We start from the raw sequence: 6,363 nt of genomic DNA on the forward strand, positions 1-6,363 counted from the left end.
ACAACCATCATCATCGGACCTGTTTGCAATTTAGCAAAATAAAACAAAATATTCCAATCTTTCATATACAAATCAAACAGATAGTTACATCGCGGTAAATTTGAATGAATTGAATAATAACTTACGATGATGACGATGAATCGATGAACTGTTATACCTCGATGATTGTTGTTTGATTGTTTGATCGATTAAAGAACCGAAGGTCCCATGAACCGTTATTTATCATGCGTTTTGTTTCTGCCTTTCTCGATCCGTTTGTAGCCGCCAACAAAACCACATATCCCCTTTTTATTAGGTAATATAATAATAATAATAATAATAATAATAATAATAATAATAATAATAATAATAATAATAATAATAATAATAATAATAATAATAATAATAATAATTATTATTATTATTATTATTATTATAATAATAATAATAATAATAATAATAATTATTATTATTATTATTATTATTATTTTATTATTATTATTATTATTATTATTATTATTATTATTATTATTATTATTATTATTATTATTATTATTATTGAACATGTTAATACTACAAACACATTTATATTAAGAAGTTAATAAAAAGATGATATAGCAAAGATTATGTAAAAAGATTTCAAATATATTAATACATGTATGATTATGATTGTGCTTATGAATTAGAATTTTGAGAAGTTATAATTAAAAGTTTAGGAATTAAAAATGAAGATTTTTATGACCATTATTATTATTATTATTATTATTATTATTATTATTATTATTATTATTATTATTATTATTATTATCATTATTATCATTATCATTATCATTATTAGAATTAATATTAATATTATTAGTATTATCATTATTATTAGTATTAACATTATTATTATCACTTTTATCATTATAATTATATAGTATCATTATTATTATTATAATTATTAAATTTCACAATCACATTATTCATATAAAAATATATTTAAAATACATAACTTAACTATGTTAATATTTTTTAAAATCAATATACTTAATAATGAAATATATAAATATTATTTACATCACTAATAATAATATATATATTGTTTGATTACAAGCATATATTTTAATATATATATAACTGATTTAGGTTCGTGAATCCGAGGCCAACCCTGCATTGTTCAGTTCCGTCGTAGGCATATTTTTACTACAAAATATCGTATCGTGAGTTTCATTTGCTCCCTTTTTAAATGCTTTTGCAATATATATTTTTAGGACTGAGAATACATGCGCTGCTTTTATAAATGTTTTACAAAATAGACACAAGTACTCGAAATTACATTCTATGTTGGATTATGAATACCGAATATCACCCTTTTAGCTTGGTAACCTAAGAATTAGGGAACAGACACCCTAATTGACGCGAATTCTAAAGGTAGATCTACGGGCACTAACTCCCCCCATACTGAAAAATGGTATGCTTTAGTACTTCGAGTTATTAATACAGATGGATTTCTATTTTGGGGATATTCTATATACATTTTGTTAATATCGGTTACCAAGTGTTCAACATATGAATGATTTTTATGCAGATTGCTATATGTATGCATGATGTTTATGAAAAATGAAAATGAAATCTTATGGTCTATTAATATTATGGAAATGATTGATTATAATAAACTAATGAACTCACCAACCTTTTAGTTGACACTTTAAAGCATGTTTATTCTCAGATATGAAAAAAATCTTCTGCTGTGCATTAGCTCATTTTAAAGATATTACTTAAAGTCATTCATGGCATATTTCAAAATATATTGCATTCAAGTTATTGAGTTCAATAGAGATTATTATTATTAAGTAAATGACACATTAGATCATTTATAGGTTGGATATTATGAAATGGTATGCATGTCTATCAACTTTCGATATAATGAAAGTTTGTCTTTAAAAACGAATGCAATGTTTGTAAAATGTATCATATAGAGGTCAAATTCCTCGCGATGTAATTATATGTTATTGTATTCGTCCTTACGGATTAGGACAAGTCGCTTCATGTGGTATCAGAGAGGTGGTCTTAGCGAACCAGGTCTTGCATTAGTGTGTCTAACTGATAGTTGTTAAGATGCATTAGTGAGTCTGGACTTCGACCGTGTCTACATATCAAAAGTTTTGCTTATCAATTTTGTCGGAAATAATATGCTTATCATTCTTAGTCTAGACACATCTTATTGCATTAATTGCATGAATAGTGTATAGACAAAATTCATATCTTAGCGTATCGGCTAATTCATATCTTAGCATATCTGTTACTGTAAACTTTGCCTGACATATTCCGTAAATTCCTCCGTAATCTATGAAATCTTTTGATCTATATATATAGATATTCTATGTAATTAGAATACTACCCGATAGCCGGAAAATCATTTCATATCGAAAAATCCTTTATTCAATCGTATGAAATGGAATTCGTCATTAGTTCAAGTCCCTCGGATTTCGAAATGGAATCCCGCTCAAGCTCCGAAAGCAGTGTGACTGGAATGGATCAACCAATCAGCCATCATCTATTCTGGATGAATTGGGAATGGGTTCGTAGCCTCCTTAATCATTGGAGACAAGAAGAAGTCGATTCTTTCCATCCACCACATTGCCCTCTTGGCGAAAAACCTGAAGCACTTACCGGCGAACCTATCCGAAACACCATTTTCTCTCTCATTTCCAGAGTATCTCGTCATGATTATATACTATACCAAATTCTAGATCTTATTTATCCGCTTGTCCGAACCGACAATCACCCCGGTGTAATAGAAGAAGTCAACGAGCTTCGCGCTCGGGTAGTGGCTTGGAGAATATGGTGCAAAGATTACAAGCACCAGCAGCAGCACCGGCAGCAACAGTACCACCATCAGCAACACCAACAGTACCGTCACCACCACCACCAACAACGTCCGCATCCCACACCGCAACATCACAATCTGTACCTTAAACATCAACATCATACGCCTTGTAGATATCAAGGAATACCCACAACAACAAACGATGAAGTATTAATTCATAACTTTATTGAAGAGATATCTTTGCGGCGATTATGTAATCTCCAAAGTCTTAGAGATTATTTAATTCTAATCGTAAATCAAATGAGTGAACGGAGACGGTAGAGTAGAAACTTTGATCGGAAATGGTGCATGATTTACAAGCTAGACTTGTTTTACCAACAGCATCAACAGTACAGTCAGCATCGTCTGAATCAGTAGCACCTCTAACATCACAAGCTTCGCCAGTTCAAGAATCACCGTGGAAATCATTACAAATCAATAACGCGTATATTGTATCAATGAGTTATGAAGTATTAACTCATTCCCTCTGAAGAAATTATATGTATATTTTATATATATATATAAATTTTGAGATCAGAATAAATCTTTCCGTACTAAGCTATTATGTGTGAATCTTAACTACTCGGTTAATTCATATTACAAATATGCAATGATGTACGTCCTTAGTCAACAACTTAACCATCGTTAACTACAATCTCTGTTTTAATTCAATGAATTCCATCTCATAATAAAACAAGTGCATTAATCAAATATATGTTTGATTTTACACTTTCATCATCGATGTACTTGAAACTTTTCAAATAACATCATTCGTACCTTGCGAAGTTCACAAGAATTTCACGAAAATCAACATCATACATCAACAAATAACAAAGTATTGATTCATAGTTTCAATATCATTGAAGAAATACTTATGTGATTTCTAAAGTTTTAGGGATTACTCAATTCTAGTTTCAACCATAAACCAAATGAGTTTAATTTAATATTAACTCATTAAATCTATGTTACATCTGAAGAAAATATACACATATATATTTTCATAAAGACTGTAATAAAAATTCTTTTGTACAAAATATTAATTGTGAAAAAAAATTAACGGGTAGGTAATACCCGAGAGATATATATAAATTCACAATTAATATGTTACATTCTTTGAACCTGATTAAGCAAATCATCAACTATATTCCCTGCTTTCACAACAATATACATTCTTGTATAGAAATCAAGACAACCATACTCATACCAATCTAATTACATATTCTGATTTTTGAAATCTTAGAATTCAATTCGAGATATAATCGAAATCATCACTCTTAGATTCCTACAAAGCTATACTTTGACTTCAAAAATGTGTTAGAGCATCATAGGTATATTAACAATTACAATTTGCGTTCAAACCCTCCGAAATCCCTGAAGACACTTCAAATAATGAACAATCGAGATGATGATCCAACCACATATTACCCACAGTCTTGTACCTGAAAAACCCTCGAAACCAAAGTCATAGTTTAACACGTATCCGTGTCAGACCCTTTGGCATTTATTAGCTAATATAATTTTTCAATTCCTTTTCAAAATAGACAGTTTTGTCACAGCTCCAACAAGTCAACTTCGACTTTTCAATTGAAATAGTCTTATTATAACCTCGATATATATGATGCTCTTTCGCCATCGTTATCGGAGAATCGTTTATAATCCACCACATTAGCAGTAAACTTATCAGCAACCATAATGATCTAAGATATTTTTTTTTTCTAAAAAAAAATCATTATATTCATCAAAACCCCATCACTTACTCATCTGCATCTTGTAACGAGGATTGCCAAACGAATCATCGGGAATTAGCAATCAGTATTTTGAAATCTCGCAGCAAGTCTACGCCAACAGTTATATGTGTACATATAACGTCTATCTCCTGGATTTACATACTTCGAATGTGAAGTTTCTGAAAAACACCCTAATCTACGATTGAGTTCTCCAAATTTTTTTTGAAAAGCTGAATGAAGCAGCAGAAACTGTAGACAACCATAACAGTCAAAAGTTTTAATAGTGTGTTGGCAAAGCTCAGAAAAAGAGAAGGTTTGGAACTGGAAAACGGATTGAGCAAAGTATGAAGGAGGCTGTGGACAAATCACAAGGACGAAATCTACCTTCAAAGAATCCAAATGATTCAGTGTCTGCTGAAGTCATTAACGAATACCTTGCTACTGACTCTAAACCCTTGCGGACAATATTCTTCATTATCCTCTGATATTAGAAATTCTAAGATATCATCGTATCTTTCATTATAAATATCCTCCATATTTCTGAAGATATTCCATAATTATTTTTACCTGAAATCATTTACCTCTTCGCACTATCTGTATTACATCATAAAAGAAACTATTTTAGTTTCTAAATTCTGAAACCTTCGAGTTTAAAATAAGAATGTTTTTGAAGTAGTGTTGGGAACTGAAGCATGAGTTAGTATAATAAATGACACTTGATCAACGTGATTATATTACAATAAGTCATGCTGAGTTTCTAAATGAAACGTGATGATTCACAGATTATAACGTCACCATGTGCCATGTTACACGACTCTTACATTCTATCTAATATATAAACATATCAAGAACATAATTTCTTGATAGTTCTGTCTTTTCTCTTAAATTCTGGTAATTTAACCAATCAAGATCGTGCTGTTACAATCTTTCTTAGAACATTAGTTATGTTCATTCCAAACTTCATACCTACGAATTCTGGACCACTATTCGCTTGACTTAAAGTCGGGAAGAGAAAATAAAAAGATGAAACTCCAAAATATAAAGGAAATGAAGAGGGTGGATTTATAGTAAAATATCCGACAGAGCAATCAAAACAGATTATCGCATTTAATCAAAGAAGATCCTAATTTTCTTAAGTTCTGAAGAATCAAATCTTATTACAAAGATTTTCTCCAAAACCCTTGAACTCCGGAAATCAATCTTATCTACGTCAAAAGATATGACAAATCTACATTTACTCATTTCACTCTTTTGTATTAGCTTCACTCGTACTCTTCACATAAACGAATTATTTTATCCATATTACTCAATGATGATAAAACTCTATATATCAACTCATATTCATCATGAAAACATTCTTATTGTTACCTATGACGACCTCGATCAAATTTCGGGGACGAAATTTCTTTAACGGGTAGGTACTGTGACAACCCGAAAAATTCCTACCAAATTTACACTTAATCTTTATATGATTTAATGTTTCTGACATGATAAGCAAAGTCTGTAATGTTGAAACCTCAAAAACTTTGAACTGTGTTCATATAATCAATTACCCTTTGACTATTTCCGACGATTCAAGAACAATTAATTGTAAGTAGTTATGTGTGTATATATTTATATATAAATAATAAGTGGAAATATAATTTGAAATATTATATGTTGTTATTAAAAGTAATTATGTGAAATAAAAATAAAAATATGATATTATGATAACTATTATTTAAAATATATCTATATATATAAATAAAGTATATTAAATATATATTTTGTGATTTTGAATCTATTTAGTAAACGACTGTAACGCTA

This window comes from Rutidosis leptorrhynchoides, chromosome 4, assembly GCF_046630445.1.
Source record: "Rutidosis leptorrhynchoides isolate AG116_Rl617_1_P2 chromosome 4, CSIRO_AGI_Rlap_v1, whole genome shotgun sequence".
Classification (NCBI taxonomy): Eukaryota; Viridiplantae; Streptophyta; class Magnoliopsida; order Asterales; family Asteraceae; genus Rutidosis; species Rutidosis leptorrhynchoides.